We start from the raw sequence: 20,741 nt of genomic DNA, 5'->3' as shown, positions 1-20,741 counted from the left end.
CCCTAACGGTCTCTCTTCCTCTGTAACGTGCAAAGAGAACACAAAGATTTGAGGCAGCACTAATTCCTGATGGTCACTGAAAGGGGCACCTGAGTTTTAGAGGGTGGCTGGTGAAGCAATAGGCTCCCACCTGCATTAGCAAGTGTGCATCGGCTCCCGAGATCCATTGCTTCAGATGATGGTCATTAGACACAGCTTTCCCAGCCACATGAGGGTGCAGTGTGGCCCACTGGGCAGAGCACAAGATTGGGTGTTTGGAGAGAAGTCTTCTACTCTCAGCTCTCACCTCTCTCGGCCTCATTTATAAGGGAAGCAGAGGGGTTATTACACTGATCTTCTTTGCAAAGTGCTTTGAGTTCTATGGGCGATACAAGAGCTAACTGATACTATTGGGCTTTGTCTACAGTACTATGACTTTTTCTGCAAAAGGCAATGCAAATGAAGCGCGGATTAGCATTTTCCCACGCTTCATTTGCATACTTTCTTTCATTCCATTTTTGCGCAAAAACAGGCCGTGTGGCCGTGGCCGCTTTGCGCAAAAACTCCTTTTTCCGCACAATCCTTATGCCTGTCCCGGCACAAACCTGACCTATGAGGGAAGACTGAAATAACTAGGTTTGGTTAGTTTGGAAAAGAGAAGACTGAGAGGGGACATGATGGCAGCTTTCAAGTATCCCAAAGGGTGTTACAAGGAGGAGGCCTCTGAGGACAGGACAAGAAGCAAAGGGCTTAAATTGCAGCAAGGGAGGTTTAGGTTGGACATTAGGAAAAACTTCCTAACTGACAGAGTGGTTTTAAACACTGGAATCAATTGCCTAGGGAGGTTGTGGAATCTCCATCACTGGAGATATTTAAGAGCAGGTTAGACAGACACCTGTCAGGGATGATATAGACTGTGCTTGGTCCTGCCATGAGGGGAGGGGACTGGACTTGATGGTCTGTCGTGGTCCCTTCCAGTTCTAATGTTCTATGATTCTATGAAACCCTAATGTTCATGGCTGAGACCTAGACTCCATTGTTCTAGCAATGTACAAACTCATTATATGGATGAGGCCCTGCTCCTAAGAGCTCACAATCTAGATAGACAAGAGGGATAAGACAGACAAATGGGCTACGTCTAGACTGGCATGATTTTCCGGAAATGCTTTTAACGGAAAAGTTTTCCGTTAAAAACATTTTCGGAAAAGCGCGCCTAGATTGGCAGGACACTTTTCCGCAAAAGCGGAAAAGCGTCCATGCCAATCTAGACGCGCTTTTCCGCAAAAAAGCCCCGATCATCATTTTCGCAATCAGGGCTTTTTTGTAGAAAACAAATCTCTGCTGTCTACAGCATGTAGTCAACCTGTGGAACTCCTTGCCAGAGGAGGCTGTGAAGGCTAGGACTATAACAGAGTTTAAAGAGAAGCTAGATAATTTCATGGATGTTAGGTCCATAAAAGGCTATTAGCCAGGGGGATAAAATGGTGTCCTTGGCCTCTGTTTGTCAGAGGCTGGAGAGGGATGGCAGGAGACAAATTGCTTGATCATTGTCTTCAGTCCACCCTCTCTGAGGCACCTGGTGTTGGCCACTGTCAGCAGACAGGATACTGGGCTAGATGGACCTTTGGTCTGACCCAGTACGGCCGTTCTTATGTACACTGGCCCTTTTGCACAAAAGTTTTTCAGAAAAAGACTTTTGCCCGAACGGGAGCAGCATAGTATTTCTGCAAAAGCACTGACAATCTTACATGAGATCGTCAGTGTTTTTGCGGAAATTCAAGCGGCCAGTGTAGACAGCTGGCAAGTTTTTCCGGAAAAGCGGCTGCTTTTCTGGAAAAAGTGGCCAGTCTAGACACAGCCATGGTGAAAAAAGAAACAGAGTCACCAAGAGGGGAAATGAATTACCCCATGGACTTACCCCCTGTCCTGCCTCCTGGTTTAACACTCCTCCCACCAGAACTCATGATCACATAGTCTCACACAACTTTTCTCAGATTTATTTTCCAATTACTCGGTTACGTGGGAAGCTATTCAATAACCCACTTGATTGCATTGTTAGTCAGCTAATGCATGTTAGGAGAACCGGTGCCAAACCTCCCGTGAGGTAGTTAGCATTATCCAGCTGACTAGTGTAATTTCTACGAAATTTCATTTAGTCAGAAATGTTCCAACCAGCTTGAAATTACACCGCAGTGTAAATCACAGCACATTTTTGGCTCCCACCGGAATGTGTTACCAAACGTATAAAATGTTGATGAATCAGCCGGGGCTGTAATAAAATGATCTACGGAACCTCAAACTGGTGTTGTCAACGGTCCTGACACAGATGTTCCCAAACTGTGATCCATGGACCACTGGAGTCCTGTAAAGATCTAGCTTCCCCCTGTGATATTAGTTCTTCTCCTTACCACCAGCTGCTCGATTTTATTTGAAGAAGCACACTCTCTGTCGAATGAAACTTCATCCCATAAGCTGACCGGTTCTAAAGGTGACGTCAAAAAAAAAAAGTCACCGCTTGGTTTTTCTTTTGTTTTCTCAACGCTGCGAGAAGGATAACACAGCTGTGTCTTCCTGGCTTCCAGCGGCACTCCGTAAACTTTGGAAAGAAATATGAATGGAGGGAATTGACACTGAGAAGATCCAATGACAGGTTAATGTTGCAGTGTTAAATGATTGCCATAAAATAGCCAACCTCCATAAAAGTTTATTGCAACGTGGCCTTTGCTCCAAAGGAAACTGAAACAAGTGCTTACCCAAAAAGTGGAATTCCTGCTGTAAATACATCAATTGGAGAAGCACGATCTGCACAGAGGTCCGTGGGGTTTTCCATCTTGGCTTGTTCCAGTCCCTTCTTCCTGCTTTTAGAATCTGTTCGTCTCCTTTGGCTCCTCCCCACAGCCGGGCCGAGCCTCCTTTTCATTGCGCAGCTTGCTGTAGCCTGAGCAAGATCTGCCCTCGTGTCTCTGCAGCGTAATTTCAGCCTCCAGTCTAGCTGTTCTTAGACCTTGCCAATGCAACGATCATCGGCACCAATGCGAGTTCCGTTTGAGATCACCTTCACACTTCATCCTGCAGAGGAGGGCCGGGAGTCGCTGCGCTAACTCCAGGCCTGAGAAGGGATGGTTTTACCAGAGGTGTTAACATTAAAGCGGTGCTTTCGGCTGTATGCATTGCCTCCGGGGTGACATCCTCTTAAGCCCAGAAGCTCCTAGTCTGAGGCTTCCATCCATGACTACAAAGTCAGAGTGGCACACGGAGCTACCCTGAAAGGAATCCGCAAGCTGTGAAAAGTCTGGGATGGAACATTTGTGCAAGAGGCATCTCTTCTTACAAAGAGGAGAGTGAAAAAATGTTCTTGGTCTTTGAGGACAGGACAAGAAGCAATGGGCTTAAACTGCAGCAAGGGAGGTTTAGGTTGGATGTTAGGAAAAACTTGCTACCTGTCGGGGGGTTAAACACTGGAATAAATTGCCTAGGGAGGTTGTGGAATCTCTATCATGGGCGATATTTAAGAGCAGGTTAGACAGACAATTGTCAGGGATGCTCTAAATGGTGCTTGGTTCTGCCATGAGGGCAGAGGACTGGACTCAGGCCCGGCCCTAGGGCAAGGCGAGTGAGGCAAATGCCTTAGTCCCCACGCATTCGGGGCCCCGTACTGCTGAGTATTCACCATTCATCGGCCAGGCCCAGGGTCCCACTTCCAGGAGCGTCCTGCCCTGAGCCCCACAAACCCTTTGGCTGGGCCTGACTGGACTAGATGATCTTTTGATTTAGCGGGTCTTTACCAGACCTGCTAAATCAAGCCCTGGAAGATTGATCGCCAGAGCATCGATCCTTCAGTAAGTGGAGACACGGCCTCAGGGTACGTCTGTATTGCAGCTGGACACGTGCAGCCGGCATGTTCATGGGGTTTGGCTGAGAGGCTGTGTAACTGCTGTGTAGCCCAGACTGTTGGACCCCACGAGCGTACCTCTACAGCGCACTGAAAAGCCTAGTGTCAGCTGGTACCAGCCAGCTGCAGGTGTCTCACCGCGTACTCTAGGAAGCTTGTGTGGTGGCTGCCGAAATGGGCATCACCGAAACCAAATGCTAGAAACTGTTGTCTTTCCCAGCGCAAGCCGGCCCTCACCACCGTTGTTAACCCCTGGCTGGCTGGTAAAGTGCTGCTAAGCCTCCAAAGGAGCCCAAGAATACAGCATATTCTGTTATCCTCATTGAAACAGCAGGAGGTGCAGGCATGATCCTAGAACACTAGAACGGGAAGGGACCTCGAGAGGTCACGGCAGGACCAAGCACCATCTAGATCAAGGGTGGGGAACCTTTTTGGTCGGGGGCTGGTGACTCTCAGAAGAATCAGTGGGGGGCTAGGGTGAGGCGGCAGGGAGATGAGGAGTAATGGTAGTTCGAACTAGGAAGCCTAGTTCGAACTACCTAGTTCGTGCCGCGTGTAGCCACACGGCACGGGGTTCGAACGAGCGGGGATTTAAAAATGGCGGCGCCCCGCTTATGCAAATGAAGCCCGGGAAATTCATTTGCAATTGCGGTATGCCTACATTACCCCGCTAGTTCGAACTAGCGGAGTAGTGTAGACATACCCTGATAGATGTCTATCTAACCTGCTCCTAAATATCTCCAGTGATGGAAATTCCACTGCCTCCCTCGGCAATTTATTCCAGTGTTTAATCACCCTGACAGGAATTTTTTCCTAATGTCCCGACTAAACCTGCCTTGCTGCAATTTAAGTCCATAGCTTCTTGTCCTGTCCTTTGAAGTCAAAGAGAACAATTTTTCTCCTTCCTCCTTCTAACACCCTTTTAGATACTTGAAAACTGCTATCACATCCCCTCTCAGTCTTCTCTTTTCCAAGCCAAACAAACCCAATTCTATTAGTCTTCCCTCATAGGTCAAGTCTTCTAGACCTTTAATCATTTGTGTGGCTCTTCTCTGGACTATCTCCCATTTCTCCACATCTTTCTTGAAACGTGATGCTCAGAACTGGACACAATCCTCCAATGGAGGCCTAATTTGCTCAGAGCAGAGCAGACGAATGACTCCTCGTGTTTCGCTCACAACACACCTTTAGTGCAGCCTAGAATCTCGTTTGGTTTTTTTGCAACAGTGTCATACTGTTGACTCCTATTTAGCTTGTGACCCACTCTGGCTCTTTGATCCCTTTCTGCCGTACTCCTTCCTAGACAGTCACTTCCCATTCTGTGTGTGTGAAATGGATTGTTCCTCCCTAAGTGGAGTCCTTTGCATTTGTCCTTATTAAACTTCATCCTGTTTACCTCAGGCCATTTCTCCAGTTTCCTGTGTCCCAGAAAAGCTGCTGGCCCCACAGTGGCTGCGTAGACACAGCTTCCAACTGGCGAAGCACCACTTAAAAACATCCTCTGATTTACTGCCCAGTGCTTATGGAACCTCCGTAAATCCTGGGAAGTGTCCGTCGGAGACTAGTATTATGATACCTTACGAACAACACAGCATTATGAAACACTCTTGACAGGTCTGACCCCATCCGCCTTAAATCACCCTTAATAGCTTTGGCCCCAGCCCCCTCTGAGTCCTCAACTAAAATTAAACCCGCTGTCATGTTTCTTTGCAGACACCCAGGCTGCACCTGAGCTGGTGAACACGGCGGGCTGAGGACGTGAGGAACCAATGAATGTTATCGCAGGGGGACCTTTAATGGCTTTTCCATCCTGGCCGTAAAGTGAAAGAAACAGGAACTTTTATGATTATCTCCCCCTGGCCTCCTGAAGGATGGAAAATAAAACACTTTTTTATGATGCCTCTTGAAAGACATCACCTTTTGTTTTCCACCGAAGAAACCCCACAGACGAGGGACTCGACAAGGGCTTTGCTTTCCAAAAAACAAGGAAACCTTTTGGGTGGTCAAAACCGGACATAAAAATACACGTGCAAAAGGCAGGCCATCTGCCCGGCCTTTCCCATCACTCTCCCAAGGTGTATTTGGGTCTGTAAGGAGCTAAGGAAACACTCCAGGAAATAGAGAATATCCCTTAAGCAGTCGAACTCTCCCTGTGGAAAGAGAACAGAAACATTTCCATCTCTATTGGAGACAAACGCCGTTGTAACCACCACCAGGCCGATTGGATGTGTTGGCAACTCCTTCTACTGTTATTCCATCTCTAGCGAGCTGGTCCATGGGACTTGGAACATGATGGAATGGTTTGGAGATTGGCTGGTGGAGAGTAAAGATTAGGCCCCGCCAAATTCCCTTGGAAATGACTGAAGAGGCGTTTGCAGTCTTGTTTTAGCCACATTGGTCCCAGATATCAGAGAGACATATTAAGAGGACCCAGAAGAAGAGTTCTGTGCAAGCTCGAAAGCTTGTGTCTCTCTCTTTCCAGCAGAAGTTGGTTTAATAAAAGATATTCCCGCTGCCGCCTTATCTCTTGGACTAGAAGTATGGAGGGTGCGAAGCCCCAAATTCAGCAGCCTGCAGCAGAGCACTGGAAATGGTGCCCCCAGAGTCTTCTAATGCTTTTGAGAAAGCCAGTGGCCTACAGAGGGAGGAGGGGAAATCCTTGGTATAGGAGACAAAGGATGGATAGCAACTTTCAAGTAAGTAAAAGGGTGTTAGAAGGAGGAGGGAGAAAAACTGTCCTCCTTGACCTCTGATCAAGACAAGAAGCAATGGGCTTAAATTGCAACATAAGAGGCTTAGGTTGGACATTAGGAAAAACTTCCTACCTGTCAGGGAGGTTACGCATGAGAATACATTGCCTAGGGAGGCTGTGGAATCTCCATCACTGGAGATATTTAAGAACAGGTTGGATAGACATCTCTCTGGCATGGTCTAGAGCAGCAGTTCCCAGCCTTTTCCAGATGGGGACCCATTTTGACAATTCAGGAAGACTTGGTGACCCAAGGCAATTCAAAAACAAGGGGAGTGGGGAGGCAGAGCCACTTGGGTAGACACTTGGCGACCATTTTGAAATGTAATGGTGACCCATATTTGGGAAAACCGGGTCTTGATAGTGCTTGGTCCTGCAGTCAACTACTCAAGGTCCCTTCCAGTTCAAGTGTTCTATGATTCTATGGGAAAGCAAAGTTCTTGATGCAAGAGCACACTGGGTTTTTTTTTTCAATTTTTAGGGTCTTGTCCGTGTAACAACAGAGAAATCTGCACAAATGATAATACCCCTACTCTTAGGGTCAGTCTGCATCAAGCTGATCGCAAAATCTCTCAGCCGAATCCCCAGAGATTTTAAAAACTCAGGATACAGAAAGCAAGAGGAGCACAGTTCTGTAGCTGAATATAAGCAGCCCCAGGGTAGACAGTGATGAATGTGACCAATAAGGTTGTTTAAGAGTCCTATAAGGCGGTTGCCTTAGTTGCATTCACAAAATTACATTGAGGGATAGCACAAAATCAAAGCACACCAGAATTCACAGCACCGATCAGATACTATGAGCAAGGTCTCCCGGGGAGCATCCAAGCAGGATTAACAAGGATGAGACAATTATGTATAATATAGGTGGGTATATTCATTATCCCACCAATGAATTTCAAACCAGTAAAACTGTTAGAGAAGGATGCTGAAGAAGAAGAGAGCTGTACAATGGCTAAGCGGAATTATTATCTGTTACGTCAGAGGGGCTCCCAAGGGGAGATTCTGGGATAGTTTTAGCTCATATCTTGGAGAGAGGGGTTTTTTTTTGGGGGGGGGGGGGAGGAATCTTTCTTTTAGCCATTCTAGAGTCTTTGTATTCCCAGCACATGCCCTGTGTCAGCAGTGTTGGTACATCCTTCAAGGTCATGACCGGCCCTACATGTCTATGGTTCTATTGTTGTACACTGTATACAAAACATTTGGTGGGATCGTTTCTTTCCTAATCCAAATTGCACAGCAAAACATAGTGAAGGATGCACTCAGCACATCCGGTTGTGTTTAGTCCCTTTTGATCATTCTGTCGCCTGTTTTCCATGCCGATCCAGCTCAGCATTTAAGCCTCGACTTCAGAGGGGCTGCTTCACATAAACACTTAAAATTAGACACCTGGTTAAGTGCCTTGTTGAAGCAGGACCAAAATGGGAGGAGGAGCAATAGTTAAGCGAAGTCAGCTCCGGAGCTGGGAGGTTGTGTTTGTTTTTCTAATATCAAAACGCCCCGTTTTCAGCTGCAAGAGGCGTTGCTGGCATCAGAAGCCAAAAAACTGGTTTGACGGGTCTAGGATGCTCCTTCCTGGAGATGTGCGTGCTTTGTATGTTACAAGATGCCCTCGAAGTGCTGTAGCAAAAGGACAGCTCTTGACGTTGGAAGAATGCGTATGTTGTCTTTCATGTCTCATCCTCAAAGAGAATAATATCTGGCCCACAAATGCGGAGGCTCAGTTGAGGAAAAATGGTTCCACAGCGAGGAAACCAAGACTACTTTGTTACATCTCGGGCCAAATTCTACTTCCGCAGAAGCATAAATCTGGTGTCACTTCAGTAGCATTGCCCCAAGTTGACATACTATATAACTCACAGCAAATTTTGGCCTTATAAAGTTGAGTTTATATAGAAATACAAGTGATCCGTGCTCTGCACCAAGCAATTTTGCCAAGAGCTACTGAGTTATTAAAATAGCGTATTTAAAATACTGAGCAAATATAGGGAATAAGTCTTCATCAGCAAGAATCTGCCTTGGGAGCCAGGGTGTGGTGTTTTTAATGTATCAGAAGAATGTACGTCTTTCTCTCGGCCGATCCACCAAAACCAGCCATGATTTTTATGACCTTCACATTCTTCTGTCAGTCTCTTACAGAGGGTTATGAACGAAAGTTCCCAATGATAACAACTGGAAAAGCTGCTGTGCGCATAAGCCTTTGCAAATATTTTAATCATCAAAATCAGTCCTGGGGTGGGGTTGCGGTCTGGATTGCTGGTTAGATTGCTGCCTTGTTTTGCTTGCAGAGACGTTACGTGGTGCACGCTCACCATTCATGGTGATGCAGTGGGATGGGTTCCCTAGGGAGAGGGTGGAATCTCCATCCCTAGAGGTTTCTAAGTCCCAGTTTGACCAAGCCCTGGCTGGGGTGATTGAGTTGGGGTTGGTCCTGCTTTGGGCAGGGAGCTGGACTCGTGATCTCCTGAGCTGTCTGCCAGCCCTGGGATTCTAGGATTCATTGGAAGTGTAGGTGCCAGACCCACCCTCCAGAACAGTTACAGCAGAGAGCGAGCCAGGGCAAACATTCAGTTCCCTGCTACCTCGCTAGTGTGACTTCATCAGATGAATTAGAATGGCAATAACAGTAACCAAGAACTACATCATAGCAGAAGTACCTGTGAATTATAGGACCTGTGTTAATGAGGCTAATTAAGTGGGTTGGATGTGTTCCATACAAAGCTGTTGATGTGGAAATGTGAATGTTAAAGGCAGGAGAAACTGGCTTTGTAATGTGCCAACCAGTTATTGTCTTTGTTCAACCCCAGGGTAACGGTACCAAATTTGTAGATTAATTCCAGTTCTTCAGTCTCTTTCTGTAGTTGATTGGTGAAATTCATTTGTAGAAAAACGGCTACCTTTCCATCCACGATCGAGTGCCCAGGCAGGTTAAAATGTTCCCCTATTGGTTTCTGTGTGTGACCATTTCTGGAGTCTGATCTGTGTCCATTTATCCTTTGGTGTAGAGACTGTCCCGTTTGGCCAATATAGCTCTTGTGGTTATTATAGGCCCCACAATACTCCTGCTCCAAGTCTAGCATAGGCTCCTGATGGTGAAAAGGAGCCTTAAACTGACCTTTCCTTCCTGGGCTGCCCCAGAAACTCACTCTCCACCTCCTCCACACCCTTGGGTGTTTCCACAACATTTGGTTCCACCGTGTCTAAACTCTGTAGCCCAGTGGGGCAGTGAAACTTAACGTTTTTGTATCCCAAAAAACCAAACCCCCAGCTCTGCATTGCTCAGTGAGTTGTCCAGATTGAATTCTACAGAAGAATCAAAACTTTGCCAAGTGTTAAACCAAGAGGGCTGTGTCTGCCTTGGAAAGCAACTCAATATTCAGAGGCTTTTTCTGGAGAGATAAAGCCCCTTTGAAGTAGAGAACTGTTTATAGAATCTGACTGATTTTGTGCAGGGTAACTAACGTGCCTGATTTCCGCGTGTGAAAGGAGCGAGCTCCTTGTCCAGTTTCATTGCTCACTGCCGGCTTCAGAGAGAGGTAATATGGGGGTGTCTCCAAAGACAGCACTTTTGTGATCCGTGAGCAGTGGCGTGAAGGACTCTGTAGGCGGGTTGATCCGGGGAAGAGATGGCGTCACTTGAGAGGAAAACTTCAGAGCCACTGCAGCTGAACCAACAACGCGGGAAGGGGTTACAATAAATCAATGTAGAGCAATGTTAAAAAAAAAGGGGTTCAAAATGACGGACCTGATTCCGCCGTTACCCATTCGGTGGACAGATTACTCCCCGGTGCAATCGAGGAGTAACGGTCGAGTTACACTGGTGTGTCACAGCTGTGAGAATCTTCATTAGTCTGGGAGTTCTTGATTCGAAGGCCAGATTCCACCACCAGGACCACCCTTTCTAACATTCATAGAGTCTACACTGCAGGCTTTTTGCGCAAGAACTGTTTTGTGCAAGAGTTCTTGTGCAAAAGGACTTGTGTAAGAGCACATCCACACAGCCATGTGCTTTTGCGCAAGAGGGCTTATTCCTCGTGGGGAGAGGAATAACTCTTGTGCAAGAAGCCCTCTGTTCCGATGCCTTACTGTAAATTTACTTGTGCAAGAATGCACGTGCAGTGTAGACGCGCCGCAAGTTTTTGCATAAGATTCTTGTGCAAAAAGCCTTCAGTGTAGACGTAGCCCTGCAGGAGTCCTCGAGTCCACCCCTCTGCCCAAGGCAGGACCAACCCCAACTAAATCAACCCAGTCAGGGCTTAGTCAAGCCGGGACTTAAAAACCTCTAGGGATGGAGATTCCACCCCCTCCCTAGGGAACCCAGCCCAGTGCTTCCCCACTCTCCTAGGGAAATAGTTTGACCTAATCTCCAACCTAGACCTCCCCCACTGCAACTTGAGACCATTGCACCTCGTTCTGTCATCTGCCACCACTGAGAACAGTCTCTCTCCAGCCTCTTTGGAACCCCCTTCAGGTAGTTGAAGGCTGCTATCAAATCCCCCCTCACTTTTCTCTTCTGGAGACTAAACTAGACCAAATCCCTCAGCCTCTCCTCGTAAGTCATTGCTTGTTCTTTGAGTAGTTCAAGGGGATTACTCACAGATTAAGGTATCAGTTACCATAAATAAAGAGGCAGAAGCTAGTTCCTGCTGTAATATTCTTTTATTAGGCTCCCTTCTAGCTCACCTTTGCTACGAAAGCAGTTAGCTTTATTTGCCAGTGGAAAACACAACAATATTTTAGCGCTTGAAAGAGGGTTTCTCTGCATTGGCTAATTTTTACGTTTGGGTAACTTATGTTTGCTGTAATCCAGATAACGTCTATGCAGTGTGGCACAAACGATATGTATATTTTCCCTTTCTAGTCTCAAAAATACTCGTTGAATGCTAGACGGGGAAGTAGTGGAGAGGACCTTTACATGACAGCATGACCGACTCCCAAATCCTTCTGCAAAGGTGACCTGTTCTGTTTTTATTCCAAACCAGCTGAGCTACGACGCTTTAATTTCCTCTGCATCCTGGACTGTATTCGTAGACTGCATGACTCACTGGCTTTGTAGAACATTTTCTCTGAGCTGTCGTGTTTATAGCTCTGCCCCTTGGCAAAGTATTTTATGCTTTTATTTCTTTGGAAAGTTTGCATGGACAAGCACAGCAGGTAGATGTCGTTTTTCAAACATCAGTAGCAAGCTAGCTTCGTGTATGTGCATGCACACGTGGAAAAGACCAGGAAATTGGTTCCTTCACTCTCCTGCCTCTGGTCTGAGTTCAGGATCCTGTGATTCCCCTGCAATAAATGTTTGGTGCATTTGCCTGCATTTCAAGGCACTGATTTTAGCAGTAAAAGATCTCAGCAATGGATACCAGGGAATTTTGAACTCAGTATTCGTCTCCAAGGTGAAGGTGGAGTTGATTGAAAGTTAGGACAGTCTTTTGTTAGGACATTAAACCATGACTCTAGAGACATGGGTTTTATTCCTGGATCTGTCATGTACATCATTTACTGGGCATAGTTAAGGTTATGCTATGCAGTTATATGAACAATACACACCCATTGGTATACTAATTGATTAAGACATTTAATTTCCTCTGAGGCCTGGACTTCATTCACACAGTGACTCAGTAGAAAATAGCATTTGAGTTGTCATGTTCCCTGCTGTGCATCTGGCAAAGCATTTTATATTTTGTTTTGCAAAGATAGCCCGGAGAACTAGCATGCATATAATATTACAAACTCTGCAGTCCCTCTTGAATCAATGAGAGCTGGACCCCATGGGCCAGCTCTAGATTTCCCAGGTTGTTAAAAGGCGGCAATTTGGAAAGGAGTCTAAAAAAGCTAAGCAGCCGGGGTAAAGTACAAAAATGCCTCGTTTGTTTAGGAACCTAAATCCTTCTGGCTCTCAGTGGAATGGAAGCGCGGATGGCCAGATTTTTAAATGGATTTAGGCACCCATCTTGCATCTTTAATGAGGACCTTTTGTAAATCTCAACCTACAATTATCAATTATATTTACAGCAAAGCATTAGTGCAGGGGTGGGCAAGATACGGCCCGTGGGCCATATATGGCCTGCCAAGCTGTTGGATCTGGCCCATGGCCTGCCCTGTCATGCCACTGTCCCCAGGCCAATCAAGACCCGGGACTGGAGGGGGTACACAAAGTCTGGTACCCCCCCACACCAAGGACACGCATTGCCAGAGGGAACCCCATGTGGTGCCTCAAGGGAACCGCTCCTTCCAGGGCTAGCCCATGACACCTACCAACATTGGTGACGTGGCCCCCTACAAAAAGTATTGCCCACCCCCGCGTTGGGCCTAGCTCCCTGAGCTCCTCATCGTCATTGGCAGGGCTCAACAAATCAGTTTATCTACTCACCCGTGGTGAATAGACTTCAGCCGGTCGCCCCATTCACCAGCGGTGCGCACATGCGCAGTGTGGGGCTGGCGCATGCGCGGTGCGGGGCTGGCGAGTGGATTTTGCCGCGGTTTGTCGAGCCCTCGTCATTGGGGAATGCGTCCTTATGGCACCCTATGGGAGGGAAAGAGTGTTATCCTCTTCTGAGAAAGTCACTTGTACAAGGTCACACAGGACGTCAGTGGCCCAAATGGGGAACTGATCAATTAACCGTAGCGCTTCTGACTTCTAATGCCACCGCCCTAAGCCAGCCGTTCACAAACTGTTTGGCTTCATGACTCCATTTGGACACTTTATTCATTCCCGTGACACCAAGCAACATAGAGGAATCCATTTTGTGGAGCAAAATGGCAACCTCCACCCATTCAAAATGGCCTCCTCCGCACACTCAAGAATGCTATCCTGTCGGATGGTGGCGTGGTCCCTCCCTTGGGGTCATGACCCATCGTTTGGGAAACGCTTTCTGTCAGTCAGTTCCTTCTTTGTTCACCTGCCAAACTCGGAGTTTCTGAGTTACTAAAGATTCCTAAAATACTTGGGGATGGGCTGTTTGGCCTTCAATGCCTGCTTGCAACTATTTTCCGGGATGGAGGGGGAGATAGAAGAAAAATCCATTGGTGGCTCCAGGCTGAGTGTGAATTTTGTAATAGTTCTAATTTGTTCCGAGTTCTTACCAGACCACTTTATCATGCTCTGCACTTCAAAGAGCTGCCCCAGATAAGCAAAGCAGAAACACAGATTAGCTGAGGCATCAACCGTCATTGGAGGAGGTCAATTAAAAGCCAAATGAAGCACTTGGGGATTTCAGCTGAGCGTCAAACAGGAAGAGGCACTTGACTTGTGCAGGCTGGAGATGAAAAGCATTCCAGAGGGTTGATATAACGCAGGGTGGGAATAAGAGGCTCTGTGTTGTTGTTAGGCAGGACAGAAGTTGCCGGGGGTCCCGCCATCTTTGTTTCAGGAGAAGGATACACAGGCTTAGTGCTCAAACGCCGTTTCTGTCGGATGCTGATTCAGCAGCTGGGGGAGAAGCTTTGGTGGCTCTTGAAAAGAGAGAGATGCTGCGCCCGGGATCGGATGATTGAGTGGCGGGGGGAACGTGTGAAACATGCAGCCGCGAGCCGTGTGGTCCGGCCGTGAGCCAGAGGCCTCTGCCAAGTGGATTCTGGGTTGTGTATCCCTCAGATGGGCTGCTGATTCACTGCATGACCCTGCCCGTCTAGTCATTTATTTTGCCTTCTTATTCCTCCGTCAAACCCAGCTTGGAACGTGGGTAGGAAGAGCAGGCGCTTAGCTGCCGAAGCTAGACTCCGCATCGAGGGCGAACTCCCGGGGGATAAATACCACTGTCCGTGACCTTGGAGGATGCGTGGCAGCTGTGGGTGACAGGGAATGAGCAACAGAGGCGACAATGCACTTTCACGGTAGCTAGCAAGAGAGGCCCAAACCGTTCCGAAGACCCCACTGCACGGAGCTCCGGCTCCTGACTTCGCGACAGAGAAAGGCTGGGACGGTGGGAGGTGGGGAATTGGATATTCAGGGAGTGTTTTACTATTTTAGTGGCCAAGCCTTTCCTTCCATTGCACCCCTGCTTCCTCTCCCCACTGACGTCCCCCTCCCCCTTCCTTGCTTGGTTGTATTGTTGTTTTTGGCCGTGGCATTTCAGTTTTCGCGTTAATGCATTTTGTTGCGAGTGTTCTAGATTCTCCTCCTCCTGACCAGTGAAAGGGTTAGTACTTTTCCCAAGGGACAGACAGATTGTGGCCACTCCATCCGACCTGGAAAGGTAGAAGGATCTTTCCCTTTTGATGCAGCTGTGCAGGGCATGGAGGACGAGGCTAGCAGGTAGATTTAAAGGGGGGCATTTGTATGGCACAGGCCTGGCTCCATGTCTTTTATGGTCTGGGTCTGCTACACCTCAGGTCAGGGTAGGTGATATTGATGCCATTTTAAAGGGGTCGTGCCTCTTCATAGAATCATAGAATAATAGGACTGGAAGGGACCTCGAGAGGTCATCGAGTGCAGCCCCCCACCCTCAAGGCAGGACCAAGCTCCGTCTACACCATCCCTGACAGATGTCTATCTAACCTGTTCTTAAATATCTCCAGAGAGGGAGATTCCACCGCCTCCCTTGGCAATTTATTCCAATATTTGACCACCCTGACAGTTAGGAATTTTTTCCTAATGTCCAATCTAAACCTCCCCTGCTGCACTTTAAGCCCATTACTCCTTGTCTTGTCCTCAGAAACCAAGAGGAACAAATTTTCGCCTTCCTCCTTGTGACACCCTTTTAGATATTTGAAAACCGCTATCATGTCCCCCCTTAATCTTCTTTTTTCCAAACTAAACAAGCCCAGTTCATGAAGCCTGGCTTCATAAGTCATGTTCTCTAGACATTTAATCATTCTTGTCGCTCTTCTCTGTCCCCTTTCCAATTTCTTCTCATAGAGTGATAGGGTTGGAAGAGACCTCAGGAGGGCATGGAGTCCAAGTCCCTTCCCAAAGTCAAACCGGGAATTAAAAACCTCTAGGGATAGAGATTCCACCCCCTCCCTAGGGAACCCAGCCCAGCGCTTCCCCACCTGCCTAGTGAAATAGTTTGTCCTAATATCCAATCTGGACCTCCCCCACTGCAACTTGAGCCCATTGCTCCTTGTTCTGCCATCTGCCCCCACTGAGACCAGCCTCTCTCCAGTCTCTTTGGAACCCCCTTCAGGAAGTTGAAGGCTGCTCTCAAATCCCCTCTCGCTCTTCTGTTCTGCAGACTAAATAAGCCCAAATCCCTCAGCCTCTCCTCGTAGGTCATGTGCCCCCTAATCATTTTGGTTGCGCTTCGCTGGTCTATCGCCAATGCATCCACATTCTTTCTGTAGTGGGGTCCCAGAACGGGACGCAATTCTCCAGACCCTAACCAGTGCCGAATAAAGGGGGATAATCACTTCCCTAGATCTGCTGGCAATGCCCCTCCAAATGTACCCCAATATGCCGTTAGCCTTCTTGGGTACAAGGGTACCCTGCTGACTCTTGTCTTACCCTCACAAACACTTCTGAAGGCTTGAGGTCTGGAAAAGGCACAGTGTGGACCAGCCCTTCCTCCATGGATGTGTCTCCTCCCCTTCCTTAGCACCATTCAACCATATGAGAGGCGAAATTAGCTGGTTGGGTGACACAGTGTTGTCTCCTGGGATGATTCATAGACGTTAAGGCCAGAAGGTACCATTGTGCTCTTCAAGTCTGACCTCCCACTTGACCCCATCCAGAGAACCTCACCCCATTAAGTCTTCCCCAAGCCTATCGCTTCTGTTGGAGCTCTCCCATCTTCTAGATGAGACCTCTAGCCTTGAGTGAAAGGCTGCATGTGATGCAGTGCCCTTGGCCTTGCTAGATAAATTACTCAGGTGGTTAATCACCCCGGCCATTCCACATGGTACCTTATCTCTAGCCTGAATTTGCCAGGTTTCAGCTCCCGGCCACTGGCTCTCCTCATGCTTTTTTCTGCAAGATTAAAGAGCCATCTACTGTCTTCCCTGGGTAGTGACTTGTGGACAGTGATCTTGTTATCTCTTCACCTTCTGTAGACTAAATCAACTAGATTAGACTTCTTTCATAGCTCCCTATGGGTGTGTCTAGACTACAGGGTTTTGTCAACAAAAGTGGACTTTTGTCGACAAAATTATACCTGCGTCTATACTGCTGCTGAGTTCTGTCGACATAACGTCGACAGAAATCAGCAGTTTTGTTGAAAGTGGTAAACCTCATTCTGCGAGGAATAACGCCTTTTGTTGACAGAGTTCTGTCGACAGAAGGCATTATTGCATCTACACTGTCCTTTGCGTCTACACTGTCATGTCGACAAAGCGGCTTGCTTTGTCGACAGAACTGGATGTAGTCTAGACACTCTTTGTCAACAGAAGCTTTGTCGACAGTATGGCTGTGTCTAGACTACATGCCTCTGTCGGCAGAGGCATGTAGATTAGACAGATCAGCAAAGGCAAATGAAGCCGCGATTTAAATGATCGCGGCTTCATTTACATTTACATGGCTGCCGCGCTGAGCCGATAAACAGCTGATCAGCTGTTTGTCGGCTCGCTGCTAGTCTGGACGTTCCCCCTGTCGACATCAAAGCCCTTTGTCGGCAGCCCCGTTATTCCTCGTGGAATGAGGTTTACCGGGGCTGCCGACAAAGGGCTTTGATGTCGACAGGGGGAACGTCCAGACTAGCGGCAAGCCGACAAACAGCTGATCAGCTGTTTGTCGGCTCAGCGCGGCACCCATGTAAATGTAAATGAAGCCGCGATCATTTAAATCGTGGCTTCATTTACCTTTGCTGAACAAACAAATCTACATGCCTCTGCCGACAGAGGCATGTAGTTTAGACGTACCCTATCTGTTGACAAAACTTCTGTCGACAAAAGCCTGTAGTCTAGACGTACCCTATGAGGCATGGTTTCAAGACCAGGTCTTTTGGGGACTCTTTCAGTTTTTCACCATCTTTTCTGAAGCATGGACCTCAGAACTGGACATCAGAATTGATTTAATTGGGGTTGGTCCTTCTATGGGGAGTGGGTTGGACTTGATGACTCCTGAGGTCTCTTCCAACCCTAGGATTCCATGACCCAGAACCACAAAAGTTCTCACTAATTCTGAGAACTTCTGAAAGTTCTCACCAATTCTGTATACAGATGTAACAATGCCTTCCTACTTCTACTTCATACGCCCCCTGCTTGTACATCCACATATCATATTTTTGCTTTTATCAGCAGCATAGTGCTGGGAGTTCATACTCCCTGGTTTTCCACCATGCCCCCTCAATTTTTTCAGACTCAGTTTTCCAGGGAGCAATCCCCAACTTGTGTGTGGGGCCAAATTCCTAGACTTGGTTGCATTACAGCATGTTTGTATGAACACACCTTACCAAGCGATGCTAGTCGGTTCGTCCCAATGACCAGTCTCCGTCATTTCTTACCGCTTCACCGGTATGCACCATCTGTTCATGATTTTAGATTTTTCTTCCAGATCATTTATAAAGATAATGAATTGCATTGGGTCAATGTGCGAAGTCCCCGGGGAACCCCCTTAGAAGCCCTCCTGCTAGACAGCAGCTCTCTCTTTGCAGTGACTTTTTGCAGTTGTGCCTGCAAACACAGATATAGGCTGGCTGCCATGTAATTAGCACAACATTTCATGAGCCGACATGCAGGCTAACATCTTTATCAGCACATTCAAGAGATTGATGCATTGAAATAGCATTTGGAAACAGCTGAAGCAAGTTAATTAGGGATTGCCTAACGCAATAAAGTTATTTTTGGAGGATAATTTATATCTGGTTACCTTTCTTTATGAGGAGCTCATGCAATGGGAGTTAATTCTTAACCAAAGGGAAGGGATCTCTTGGATACTGAAATTATTTCACTTTTAACTCTTTGGGGTTTTCTATACCTCCTGAGATTTTCATAATGAACTTAGGAGTCTTATTTTTTTTTTTTGAGTCCTGAATTTTCATTCCCCCCCCCCCCCAAGCTTTTCTGCCCCACTAAAGAGGCTAGAACTGATTTTTGTGAAAGTTGGGATTCTCAGCTAATCACCTAAATCAGGGACCTGGAGACTTAACAAAGCCTCCAAATATCATGAGATGTCATAGGTTCAGAGAATCAGGGTGGGAAGAGACCTCAGGCGGTCACTGAGTCCAATCCCAGGCTAAAACAGCAGGACCAATCTCAACTAAATCATCCCAGCCAGGGCTTTGTCAAGCTGGAATTACAAAACCTCTAGAGATGGAGATTCCACCCCCTCCCTAGAGAACCCAGCCCAGGGCTTCCCCACCCGCCTAGGGAAATAGTTTTCCTTAATCTCCAACCTAGGCATCCCCCACTGCGACTTGAGCCCATTGCTCCTTGTTCTGCCACCTGCCCCCACTGAGACCAGCCTCTCTCCAGCCTCTTTGGAACCCCCCTTCAGGTAGCTGAAGGCTGCTCTCAAATCCCCCCTCACTCTTCTCTTCTGCAGACTAAATAAGCCCAATAAGACCATCTCCTCGAAGGTCATGTGCTCCTAATCATTTTGGTTGCCCTCCGCTGGTCTTTCTCCAATTCGTCCACGTCTATTCTCTAGTGGGAGGCCCAGAACTGGACACAATACTCCAGATGTGGCCTCACCAGAGCCGAATAAAGGGGAATAATCACTTCCCTAGATCTGCTGGAAACGCTCCTCCTAATGCTCCCTAATATGCCATTAGCCTTCTTGGCTACAAGGGCACCCTGTTGACTCTTATCCAGCTTCTCATCCACTGGAATCCCCGGGTCCCTTTCTGCTAAACTGCTGCTTAGCCAGGCAGTCTCCAGCCTGTAACAATGCTTGGGATTCTTCCGTCCCAAGGGCAGGACTTTGTGCTTGTCTTTGTTGACTATATTGTTATGAGGTAAGTGATACCTTTTTTTATGGGACTGAAAGCGATAAGCATGAACTCACCCTTCTCTTAGCATGGGCTCCTCATAGCCTCCCCTTCCTGGCCTCAGGGCAGCTTTGCAAGTGGACCTTTGCCTCGGTTTCCCCTCTCAATTCCTCAAAGTCAGTACAGCCTTCAGAGTGTATAAATAGTCGTTTTTGTGGGTTAATTTACTACCAAACGTTCCATTACCATAAGCCAGACTTCCCCTTGCATAGTGTAGCCTATACAATTGTCCCAAAATTCCAGTACCATGTACATCTCCAGCGTCTCCCCACATATTTTAGCTCCCAGGTATGGCTCCTGCAACTCTCACTACAGGTCATCCCCGCCTCCTTAGCATGGATGTTTCTCCATCTTGTTTCCTTCCTAGGTGGAGTTCCAGCCTTTACCTGGCCCAGCAGGCTCATCTCTTCATCATTCCCCAGACTTCAGCTCTCTGACCCTCCAGCTTTGCTTCTCCTGCTCAGTTAACCAGCAGGCATCTCCCTCGGTCTTTCCCAGCCCTGGTGCTCTGGCTTGAGGAAGTTTGGTGGGGCTCCCAGATGCCCTTCCTTTTCCCCCACCCTGGTCTGGATGCACTGCTCAACCAGGGTGCTTTCATTGCTTTCAAGGGCATCCCATTCCTGAAGCTCTGAGATGAGCTGTCCTTCTACACACTCTCTCGGGAGTCTGGACTCACCTTCCTCATTACACTAAGCTAGGGAGTCTCTGGCCTGGAACAGGCGTGTGGAGCCCAATTTCACAGAATGGGCCAGCTACCCTGTGACAGGGAAGCCATAGGAGTCATCGGAAAGTAATGTATTGGGTCAGGATGAATTTGCCACTCTTCATCTTCACTGACTAGGCGATGCCCAACTTTAACTCCTGTAGTAAGGTGAGGGCCTGAAATGTAAGTCCAGGTATCCCAGGTCTGGCGTGAGGCCTGAGACCTAGACAGGCTGGGTATGAGACCTGAGGCCTAGGAGCAATAGTCAAGTCTTTGCTCAGATCAGACAAAGTCTAGTTGTGAGCCGGAAGCCAGCTTAGTTAATAAGACTAAGGATAAATAAGGTTGAGGGTATCAAACCATAGAGCAGTTTCACTGCTCCGGATGAGCCTCCCTGCTCCCGCAGCTTCCCCGCCGCGCTCCTGGCAGGTTCTCCCACCGCCGACGCTTCCCCACACCCCATCACAGCGCGAGTTCGGCCCTGCAGCATGTGCAGCCTGTCCTACCGCGGCCATCCTGCATTGTGACTCCAACTAGACGGGTGCACATAAATACCCTGGC

The sequence above is a fragment of the Pelodiscus sinensis genome, chromosome 7, assembly GCF_052426305.1.
Source record: "Pelodiscus sinensis isolate ZL-2025 chromosome 7, ASM5242630v1, whole genome shotgun sequence".
Taxonomy (NCBI): domain Eukaryota; kingdom Metazoa; phylum Chordata; order Testudines; family Trionychidae; genus Pelodiscus; species Pelodiscus sinensis.
This window is presented reverse-complemented; position numbering follows the sequence as displayed.